Source organism: Manacus vitellinus, unplaced genomic scaffold, assembly GCF_001715985.3.
Source record: "Manacus vitellinus isolate BGI_N305 unplaced genomic scaffold, ASM171598v3 scaffold_9_pilon, whole genome shotgun sequence".
Taxonomy (NCBI): domain Eukaryota; kingdom Metazoa; phylum Chordata; class Aves; order Passeriformes; family Pipridae; genus Manacus; species Manacus vitellinus.
The window spans coordinates 15904678-15916724 of NW_021940917.1; the positions used below are offsets into that span (position 1 = coordinate 15904678).

The following is a 12047-nucleotide window of genomic DNA, read 5'->3' on the forward strand; positions in this document are numbered from 1 at the left end:
GGCTTGCTTTGTGGGCAGTCCTTGCTGAATCAAAGGCTACAGGCCCATGTTAACAGCTTTTCACTGCCTCCTATTACTGCAGTATGTTTTTTCCAGTATTTTCTTTTCAGAGGCATAGTTTGCTATGCCGAACTGTTGTAAGATAATCACGTTGTGCTTCTTATGCATGCCACTTTCAGCCTATTCCAGTTCACAAACTTAATTTCTTGGGAGGGCAGGGGTGAGCTATCTTTAGCTGTCAACACTTTCCATGGCAGCCAGATCTGCTCCAGTTAGCACAGCTGTGGACATTACTCCTTAGCCTACAGCTATAACTCCCCCCCTGTGCCCAGCATCTGCTGCTTCTCTTCTACCCTGGATTCATCCTGTCCAGAGGAAGAGTTGCATGCCCTGGAAAACAAGTGCACACACAGACATTGAACCAAATATCTTATCTACAGAGAAGAGAGCAAGAAAAACACAGGCAGGGAGTGTTTCCACTCCAGGTGATCTTCAGTCAAGTACTGAATCTCTGATAATGTCAGGCTAACTTTTATATATATTATACTTTTATTGTAATGTACTGAACAAAATTTCCTGGGATTGAAGCCTGTGGCTGACCCCTGTCAGCAGATCTCAGCCTGTTTAGGAACTGAAAGGTAACATGTAGGGTTACTCTCAACAGAGTTGTTCTGTTGAAGACAGCCTAGGACTGAAATGATCAGGAAAGACCTATATATTGCAGCAGTACCTTTCTCATCCTGACAATCTCACTCAGATGGTGTGGTCTCCTTTTCGTATTTCTGGTGAACACAGTTAGCACGCACATCAAAAGCTAACATAATCTAGCTTGCTTTCAACAGTGTTTGAGAACAGCCTCTCTTCTGGTAGACAGGCCATAGTGGCTGGCTAACACCACTCCCACAGCAACAGAGATTCCTTACATCCTCTTTTGGGAGCTTCTGCTTGGAAAGACTGATGGCCTAGTTGCAAATGTAGCCAAGAAATAGAGACAGAAAAACTGGCACTGGCAGGGGAGAGGTGCAACTGGCACCTGCAGAGTAAGTAAAATTTTTCAGCAGGCTATTGGCCAAACCTCAGACTTGGAAGGTGGACTCCATGATGGAGCCACCTAAAAAAAGTGGCTTAAAAAAGACCCTGCTCCACAGAAGGTTTTCTTAGAGTAGTGAAAGTGCAGCCTAAGATACTACCCTGCTATGGTGTCTGAGACAGAGATTGTATTACATACCACTATTCATTCAACAGAGATGCTTAGACCACTTTTGTCCACCCCCTGTAAGGGGCTTCCTGCAAACATACACTCTCTTGTCCATGGTGTCCAGGTCCAGGATGTGGACCAATGGTAACACAGTCACTGTTGTTCTGTTGAGTGTAAATATGTATGATAATTTAATTCCCCGTCTCAAGACTAAATGAAGTTCTTGCAGTAAGTGACTACTATTGGCAGCATCCTTGGATACAGTGTCCCAAGGATTTGCTTACCACCTTTCTAGAATCCAGAACAGGCACAAGCGCTCACCTAAGCTGGAGAGAAGCTCCAAAGCCAAAATGCTCACTGGAAACAAACAACAGTAAACTTCCCAAACGTTCCCACAACAATAATTATCTATGTCAGTTCAAATTCTTGCTGCTCCTAGGTTCTCCAGAAGGAACTGTCTTCAGAAGTATCCATCTCATTTTTTAGCCAGGAGAATAGGCTGTTGAATGGACAGGGAAGCACATAAGCATCTACAAAATGAAGGTCAAAACCTCTGGACAGAAAATGTCAGCAAGTTTACTTTTTCCAAGACGGCAACTTGTTGTCCTCCAAGTACCTCTTATAACACAAAAGGATCCTGCCTCCTTGGGGTTTTTTTGCAGCTATGAGTAATGAAATGAAGCCAGTTTAAAGTCCATGCTGTTAAAAAGACCTTGTTTGCTCCAAACCCACCAATTGTCTACATAAGCTTCTTGTTCTGCTGAGTACTTTAAAAACCTCTGAACCTTAAAAGAAGATTCCTAAGGGACTGTGAGCACTATGGAAATGTGGAGGGCAGAATAGCCCTTACTAGCATTCACCTTTCCAGAGGCTGAATTCTTGGCAGTTCTCACCAGGATTCCTCAATGTCAACCAAAAATCCTACTTGTCTGGTATTTCAGGTTTAAGTACAAGATCATTAATAAATAACTCAGAAATCAGTAAGCTCCCAAGTTATTAATAAAAAACACTTCCCCCTTCTGAATTGAGTGGAAACTAACAATATAATACACATTCACACTAGAGCTGCTTCTACCACATTCTTGCTCCACTCGCTCTTGCTTCCTATGATCAGGTAAAGCAAATCTGCTCCTATCTGTGAAATCCCCACATCCCAAAATAACCATGATCACTTGATCTTTTGCAGGCCAGTGAAGACTGATTCTTCCTCCCCGGTGGTCCCCAGGCAAAACACCGCCTGTGCTTTTTACACACGCTTTGCCAACCAAAAACCTAATTCAGAGGCTTTTTCAAAGGCCAAAGACTAGTTACTGCACTCACACTAAAGAATGGGCATATTTTAACACTTCCGTGTTCATTTACTAGCTTTAATATTTTTCTGCATCTGCTCCTCAGCTGTAACATTCGTGTAAGCAGGGACTGAAAATCTGCTTGCTTTACGATTACGGCACAGCTTCTGCACGGAAGTGCAACGCCGAAGACTTCGGTCTGTGCTGGCTCACGCTACCCGTAATTCACTCACCCTATAACGTGAATGAGTCAGCCCAGCAGCAGTGGGAGGATGCATTACAAAACCACACAGCCAGGCAACACCCAGCCCTTGCTGATGTCACAGCTTGTCACAGTTAATCCATCCACAGGACCAGTCAGCGCGGTACGTGCGCAAAAAGGAGGACGGGCATGAATCTCTGTGGTTTAGGAACGAACTGGCTTCAAAAATGGAGAATGCATCGTCTGTTATTTACTGGAAATCACTGCCTCTTCTACAGGCCAGCCAGGAGGCTGCGCATCCAGCTGAATCTTTTTATTTTTTTAAAAGCATAAAAATAGAATTGACTTTGATTTATACAGCATCTTAATAAGCTTCTTTCCTCTTTGAAATCAGCATTGTTTGAGCTTCACCTTTCAAAGCAACTCACAAAATCCTTGCTGTGATCTGGCTAAAATTCACAGGCACAGCAGTGTGAGCAAACAATGGATGTTTTCAAGCCGATGCTAATCATGGCCTATCATTTTCCATTTCTTACCCAGCCTGCTTTTGTGAGCATAGTCCTTCTTTCAGCAATGAACGTGCTGTGTGTGGGGGAAAGAGAGAGAGAGAGAGGCAGACAAAGCACCAACAGCTTCCTGTGCTGAGGTGAGTTAGCCTCGGAAAATGTGGTTAGACTGTTGCATCTCTTCTCCCCCCTATACCATCCTCCTCCTCCTTTAAAACAAATTCAAGAGGCAAAAGAGGGAACAGGCTACAGAAGCAATTTAGGCAAAGGCATAAGCTATTTTAATATCTGGCCTCTCTAGACATGCGAGCATAGGCAATGAGATCACCTAGGCATGGACAATTCAGTGTTGTGACACCCTGTCATCCCTTGTTGAGATGTTACGTTCACATTCTTTTTTAAAGGGAACTAATAAATAATGGTAAGATGAATCCAGAAGCAGAAAATGCTTTTTGGCTGCTTCTTCACTACAAATTTAAAGGCTCTGCAAGTGACTGAAAGAAAGGTTCTGTCATGGTACATGAGCTGGGCTGCTAGAGGACACCTTTCTGATGAAATCTGATATATGAAAATTATTTCCTTCAGCATAAATTGGCTACAAGTAAAATATTCATTGTGGTTTTATGTTGTTCTTGATGATGGAATTCCAAATAATGTCACCTCTATGCAAAAGTTTTGAAAGGAAGGGATAGGGTAACTAAATCCATAATTAAGACTGAAGGGTGACTTTTCAGACACACAAGGAGGAGAAATTATGATCAAATACTAAAACTAGCTTGCTTCAAGTACATAACTCCTTTTGGCATTGCCTGGGAAAGCAGGCAGTGGACTTTTCTTTCCAAGCAGCAGCAGAACTGTTCTCTATACACATGCAGCATTCTAATTCAAGCACACAGCCTCCTACTGCACCTTCAGTAATGAGCCTCCGGGGTACATACTTGACTTAACTGTTTTCATTTCATGCTTCTGTTATTATGACTCCTTCATGATCACATCTTTATTTTCTGTAAAGAGAGACTATCCTTGCTACATTAAATTTGCCTCTAAGATTTACAAATATGAGTAGCAATGTTCATACTCATCATTATGCAGGCTTCGGTTCCACAGTTCTGGCTGTTTAGGGATGAAACAACTGGCAGTTTTGTTTATGAGGCAGAAAAAGTCAGACATTTTACACTCAATGTCAGTTGATGGCATGTAAAGTCTTCCTAAATGTAAGATTTATTAGCTAAGCCCCCTCCATGATTTAATTTAATAAAAATCCTTTTTCAAAGGACTTAATTCACGATCATGGACAACTGAGTCTAAGGACAGTTCTAAGCACCACCTGCCCTAATTTCATTTAACACATGGAGTAATTTTTCAGCCAACTGAAGTAAGCGTTCAAAACTCGTGAAACTGTTAAAAGATAAGTCAGCACTGCATTTCTGTTTGAGGTCTACACAGTACAACTGGTTTTATTAAAGCTGAATAGTAGGGGTGAATAAGAAGTCAGAGACTACCAGTAGCGCCTGTAATGTATAATGATTAAAACTTTATCTTTTACCTGTGATTACCCACTACAGGACAAAGATTTCTCCAGTACTACTATTTATTTATGTTATCACACTGTAAACACCCTTGGACTGATAACGAATTGGAAAGACCCAGACTGGATCATGATACAATTTCTAATCTACTCTTCTAGAAAGCTGTGCTCCTGAGGTACTGTGCTACTGAGTGCTGATAGAAAAACTGTTGTGGAACTACGGCAGCTATTCTGTGTCTTTGGTAAGTGCTTTTCCATTGGTTCTGTGTTTGTAGTGGGAAACAGATAGAGGGATGCACAGTGAAGGAGATTTTATTTTACTCAGTTTTGAATACATAAATGTGCACTGAACTTCGCAGATCTCGGAGTTTCTCCTACAGCAGAGACTACATAAAACTTTTTTCATTTTAAAAAAACCAGTAATATGTCTTTCCCCACATATACATCATTTCAAGCTGCACTGGACACTTGCCACGGGTACAGAAGGAATGTTAGGTGGAGCGCATACAGGATTTAAAAAGAGTGGATGATTACTTTCAGTGTGCCCATCTTTCCTATTAAATAGCAACCAAATGAATGCTTTTTTTTAAGCACACACCTGGTCACTATGATATCAAGGTAAATTACAGACTAATTGAGGCCTGAGGGCATTTTAAATAATGCGGGCATTAGGCTTAAGATTTTTAATTCACAGAATTTATGAACTTCAGACGTGCACAGAAGGAAAAACAAGGCTACTACGTTTAGAATATACACTTTTGAAGATTTGATGTTATTGGTTGTGGCCCAATAAGCAAACAATTTTAACTACAATTTTATTGTTCTAAGATTAACTTTCCCTGTGTGACTAATTTAGCATTATTTTTTAAAGTACATAATCAGGTTACCTGATATGAATTGTATGTAGTAATGTCATAAATTTTCTGAAATAATCTAAAATCCTCAGTTAAGTGTGTCCACAAATACATTTTATTTCTTTCTAATATTTCTTTCATAAATACCTCTGTTTGATTTTGCTTTTAATCTTTTGCAGTTCTTAATCCAGTTAAGATTGTGCATCTGTTCATAAGGATAAATAGTAAGTCACACAAAGGAAAATCATCTGTAAACTCACAATTACCAGCCAATGGTTATCATTTCTCTAACACAGTTCCTATTCTTAGAGATAGGTGTTTCATTGCAATATGTCTTTTGGTTATTTTGGCCAATTACCATTGTTGCACACTTGAGCATTAGACATGGAAAGACAGTACTTTTAGAACTTAGTCCTTTTTCTTTAGTGTCAGTGGAATTCAACCAGGATGCCAGGAACAGCCCACTCAGAATTTGTGCTGCGCTGAAGCTTTGATGAATGACTTTATGCAATGGAGTGTGAGCTCCCATCTCCATAATTCACTGATGAATGTTCTGTCAGTACTTCTGTATGTTAAGTAAAGCTTGTTCATCATAAAATGTAATTTCTTCAAAACTATATTATTTTCACAACTCCTAGGGGTAGAATGAGAGATTGTTTCACATAGTAATTTTTTTTCCCTATGCAGAACTGTCCTGTCCAGAGATATTTAGCCTGACTTTTATGGTGCTGTGTCTAAAGAATGTTCACATATTTCAAAATTATAATTTGAAATTTCTTTCTTTTAGATTTTCAGAAAGTGTTACTTTTAGGGTAACCTGAGGCAAAACAGTTACGACCAACTCTATATGGTAGGAGTCAAGTGATAATGATATCATAATATCCTCCTCTCTCTCAGGAGCCTGATATTGGGAAAAGTGCTGTTGGAGAAATGCAGAGAGGTCTCAGAATTGTTACATGGGGGAAAACCCAATTATTCTGCAAATTCCAGCATTGCAAATACCAGAAACTGCAGACCCTCCAAATATTGGAAACATAAAGGAGAATGGAGTGGGCAAGCTTATTTTGGTACTGAAGTAAATGGCATGCACATTTTAAGAGGTTATTAGAGAAAATAACTCTTGGTTCTAGGAATTAGGCAGTAAAATGGATGAAAGGACAAATATGAGACACTTGAGTTTAAGTCTTCTTTAAGAAGAAATACCACAAGGCTGAAATGAAAGTAACAGAAGAATGTCAGTGGAGACATTTTCCATCCTGTAGTGCACAAGACCAAAGAAACACACTATCTTGGTGACCAGTGTGCAAAAATTCATTATGCAGAGTAAGTGTACCATTGCTTCCCCCTTTTATTAAGAGCTACCTTAGCAATGGCAAAGGGACAGGACTGCTTGAAAGGCTTTCTATAAGAAGGCATGAAACAAGGTTTTACTAAGATTGGAATTACCTTCTTAAGATTTTGGTATTAGTATGTCACAACTACTGCCACCAAGTTTGAGTTCCTGGTAACAGCCAGCAGTTTTAAGAAGCCATGACTAATTTAACATCACAGAGGTGAGATGTGCTTCCCTTTCCATTCCTCTCTTACGTGTGTTTTGACTTTTCATTTCCCTCATTTTTATGTTTCCTTTTTATTTTTAAAGAGCAGAAAACAACCTTCTGCACTGGGATAAAGGACAGTGTTGGAATCTGGCCTTCTGTAATCATGCTTGTGCACTGCAACCCACTGCAAGCCAGTAACACAGTGTTTTTTAGGCCCTGCAACTCCCATCTCAGATTCTTATAGCATGCATGCTCGTTTTCTTCCTTGGCTGAAAGACATGCATGTGTTCTCACATCTTAGCTTGTAGTACAGTTCCTGTGAGCTGTGGCCTTGTGCCCAACCTGTTAATCTGCACTGCTTAGTAATCATTAAACATTACATATCACCTTTGTTGAGAGGAGGAGATGGATGTTTATTTGTCATTTGGATAGTCTGCACCTATCCAAAGAGCCAAGGTAACTGAGAGGGGACTTGGTCATTTATATACCTCACAAGAATGAACAGAAAGTCAATCTTTGTCCTCTGATCTGCCTACATTTTACAGAAGCAACAGATCTTGTGATCTGAATGCGCTGACATGCAGGAATGGAACTCTGACCTCTAGCAGTCCCACTCTATGCACTGAGCAGAACAGTACTTATTCCAGCCTGCAAAGTGCACTCAAGCAAGACTGCAGTTCTCTTCATACACCTTGAATATGTAAAATCAAAAGCTAATGCTACACGCAGATGCATAAACCAAATCAAATCTCAGATGAGAAGTAGCTTCAAAGGTCAGAGATGTGTTAGCCTTAACTCAGCATAATTTTTGGATCAGTGTTAGTTAATTAATAATCTTACACATTATTTAAACTCAAATCCTCAGCTAGTGCTACATATATATACAAGTTCACAGAGAGATACAAGTGACAACACACTACCAAGCAGCAAGCTCAAGATTCCATAACTACCCGTTCTTACCTTGAGGAGCTATTTAGCTAATAATTATCCTTTATGCAAATAGAGCAGTGCCTGACTGAAGACTTTCATTCATTCCAATGTGCAAAAACAGAGGTGATACACTCCTGTCAAAAAGCTATCCAGGTAAGAGACTTGTCTCCCTTCCCACACCTCTGAACTCAGGTTTATTTGTTCTTTGCCTGTTTTCAAAGGTGTGAAACTGCCTCTTTTCACTTTCTTTGCACACCGGTGTTGGGGTTTTTTTTGTCATTACATTGCTGTTCATAAATATTGCTTATAAGTTTGTAAAACCTGCAGTCAGCTGAAAATGGTATGGCAGTTATCTTTCCTGCAACCCTGGTCTAAGAGTTCAAGACCGGCCACTTGTCTAGTTTTTACTTATATTCAAGAAAATGGCATGTATGAGGCTTATTTGCTTCTCAAAATATTAAAAGTGAGAATTTTCTTAGTGATTAAGTATGAAAGATGATTTCCAAAATACTGTCCTCATTGCATGTAGTAACCCTAAGATGCCAGGGGAGGCAACAGGAATAAACATAAGAATGGTATATCAATTTGGTGTTCTCTGCAACATCCTAATATGGCTAAACAATGTCCAGCAAAACCAGAGGGCACAAAACAGAGCTTAGTATTTAACTTTGTGAATGACAACCCAGGTCTTGAAAAGCTGTCTTGAAAGATTTTTTATAAAAACCCCACACTTTCTCTTTGGAACAGCTGCCTTTCCAAAAGCAAGAAGTCCGATTTTTAGGAATGTTTTTTGATTCCACAGAAAGTGCCCTTTTAGTGGTCATGTCCTAGGACTCTCCAGAAGAATAATGTTGTCTTGCCCTCAACTGCATGTCAATATTTTGACCAGCAGGTTTTTGGAATCCTTGAACAAAACGAGTCTCTGCAGAACCAATGAAACTAGCTGATCATTTATTTGGCAAGGTATGATCATTCCCAAAGATGGTCTGATGGGCCAGCCTTAACAACAGGTGCTGGCTGACTGTGTGAGTTCCACTGTAGCCTGCTCATCAGCTGTGGGGTTATTACATGTTGGTGGCTGCTATCTTACTGGTATAATGAACTGAGAATCTTTGGGAAAATAAGAATTGAATCTCAGCTGCCAGTGAATGCAAGCATTTTTTAAAAAAAGCCTAATCTGTCTGGCAAATCCCAGACCAATTTCTAATTGGAATTAAAAGTTGGGAACTGGAGATTTTAATTAGAAATACACAAATCTAAAAGACCACTTGACTCTCAGAACAAATCTCCCCTTAGTATAGCAGTTTTAATTTGCAGAGGAGTTGTTCTGGCTTTCCTAACTCCTCAAGACCACTAAGCTGTAATGTTTTTTCCTCTTTCATTTTTGGATTAGTCTAAAAGTGCTTTGTTTTATCACTTGATCGCTTCTAAAACTTAAAGGTTATGTTGACATTTCTAAGGAATCAGGCAGAACAAAAACAGATTAATAAATCAAAGTAGTAGGTGCTAAAGAAGTATTGTATTATATTATATGCAACTCAGGGGATTTTATTTCAGACTAGTCAGGTCCCACGAGCTAAATGTCCTCCCTGCATCTGTTCAAATATGTCCAAAGCACCAATTGCTGGCTCAGGTTTTTATGCCACCATAAAGGGTCAGAGTGCACTGGGGTAGAGTTTCCAGGTACCTTCCTCTGAAAAAAAATGTGGTTTGCAAGCATAACACAGCTCTGTATATTGAATCTATGCACCATAAGTGTGGCTAACCAGGGACTTTTTTTAAATTTTGTCAATGCTCAAAACCAGAAAAGTAAGGTAATAACAGCCATTAGAGACCAAGAAAGGTTTCTTACAGACAGAAAATGTTTCTGATAAGAAACATGAACAGTTTGACTCAACATCTACAAGTGTTTTCAAGCAAATATTTAACTGAACTGATGTGTCTTATGTTTTTTCTGTAATTTATGTAACAAAAATACAATTAAACTTCAGTTTATAAATACAAAACCTGCTCTAACCACATTAGTTTGAAGATGATTTTTCATAGTTCAAACATGAAGGAAACTGTAAGCATCACTTGGCTCAAACTCTTTAAAGGACTTTATTCCACTTACACTTGGAATCACTGTTTTAGCAAGAGTGAGCAATTCTAGTATAGAGTTGTGATACTGTCTGACTTCTGTCCCACATACAGCATTTAAGAGATCTCCTTAGCATAAAGAGTCAGGCTCATCCTGGCTCAGTTTATTCCCTCTTGGACTTTCTAGAGATACAGATTCGGATTTTCTGGTGGACAAACAGGTTGGGGAGACAAAAGGATGCAAAAGAATAAAGTTTTTTTGGTTTGTGCTGTTTCACAAAGAACAACTCATCCAGTCAAAACAGTTTTTATGTACCAGCAGAAACTGCTTGCAAAGAGAAATTCCACAGAACATACTGTGATGAATGTTTCTTCCCCTGCAGAGAGATTTGGTCAGGTCACTGGTGAAAAGACAGGCAGAAAGGTGGGACTAAGGCCAGCTGGAAAGCTGGTAGTTTGTCTGTCTTGAGTGGTTCTTGGCTTTGTTTCTCTTTTTCACAAGATAAAATCAGTGCATTTAATCTGAAAGAACGAGTGGTTCAGACAGTGGTTCTGCTCAATTGTTTTTGCTCATATGGTCAAGGGAAACTTGAAAAGAACTCAACTGCGAAGACTCCAAACGTCGAAATACAAGCAAAAATAACCAATACTATTTTCGTTGTAACTGTATGGATGTTGTACCTGCACACGAATGAGCACACAAGTAAACTTTCACTTGCTTTGAGCAGTTCACGATGTTCCAACACCAAAGTCAGACGCCATGAACTGAGACGTTCTGTGCTATGTGCTGCTTCACCTCCACATCCCTGCTAAGAACAGCTCTTTCAGCAAGCAACGGGAAGACTTCGCTTGCATAAAATGCAAACATTACGTTCTGTGAAGTTCTGGAGGGGGAAAGTGAGACTGAAATAGAGGTTGCCTCTTTCTTATGAACCACCTAGTATAGCCTAAGCTGAAAATGGGTCAGTTTGGTGATCCAATAAAGGAATCCATTCACTGACACCCCTAGGGCTCCTGCATATCGCTCAAGTATTACCACTTTGGAAGGCTGGTGTTGTATCTCAGTGCTAAAATCAGAAAGCTGAAGTTTACTCACATGCACAGGAGCAGACAGATCTCCTCTCCATCACTCTGTCTTTGGAGATGGCAGCAATAATTTAGCTCTGCTAAATTGCACAAATGCACAGAGGAAAGCACGCAGCTAAGGCGGAATCTCATTTCCTTTAGGTGAAGCAACTAAGTTATTACTGAGCTACAGACATCACAGTCTTGGGTTACACAGCTGAAAAATGGGTTGCTGATAACAATGTCCCTCCCATTATTTGGTGTGACTTTACTATGTTCTAAAAGCAACAAAGAAACTTTAAATATTAACAGTTTCTGGAAGCCAATCTAGGTTTAGAGCTGAGTGTTTTACAGCTACCATATTCATTTGGCATGGAGTCTTAAAGCATATATAGCACAATAAACAACTATTTACAGGAAGGAAATCCTTCCTTTCAGGAGAAAAAAGAATTGAAGAAAATGACCTCCTGTCAGCCTGAACTCAAAAGATACATGTTTTATTGCACTAGGTTTCGGGTTTGGGTTTTTTCTTTTGGTTAGTGGTGTTTTGTCAAAAGCTACTGTAAGTAGCAGTATAAGTAAGGCAGTATAGCTAAGATATATTACTAAATTATCATTCATAAACAAGACCTCTTAATAGATATCCATAGAAATTATATTCCAATAATCTTACGTATTAAAAATCACTACCATCCCTCAGGAAGCTGCAGAAACAATACACGTGTGTGAATTTCAATGGGTTTTTTTTGTAAACACCAAATTACTCCCAGGTAAATTGTATGAGTTTAGAGAGAGGCAGACAGGAACTGTGCAATTAAATATGTGAGCCTTGTGTACAGAAGCTGATGTAATCTT

At 39.5% G+C, this 12047-nt stretch overlaps 2 protein-coding genes across 7 annotated transcripts in view; one reads left to right on the plus strand and one right to left on the minus strand.

Moving 5' to 3' along the window:
- Positions 1-12047, minus strand: part of IDUA (iduronidase alpha-L-) — a 45622-nt gene that overhangs the window by 18128 nt on the left and 15447 nt on the right. The window lies entirely within an intron of this gene.
- The window catches only part of SLC26A1 (solute carrier family 26 member 1), a 37020-nt gene that overhangs the window by 15307 nt on the left and 9666 nt on the right, over positions 1-12047 (plus strand). The window contains exons 3-6 of one of the 6 annotated variants that reach the window (XM_025896456.2): positions 3230-3335; positions 4761-4965; positions 5757-5801; positions 8122-8201. The gene's annotated coding sequence lies outside the window, so the exon portion shown is untranslated. Of the gene's footprint in view, positions 1-3229; positions 3336-4760; positions 4966-5756; positions 5802-7332; positions 8202-12047 lie in introns of those variants that run through there. The other 5 variants (XM_025896457.2, XM_025896458.2, XM_025896459.2 and 2 more) reach the window with 5 other exon arrangements.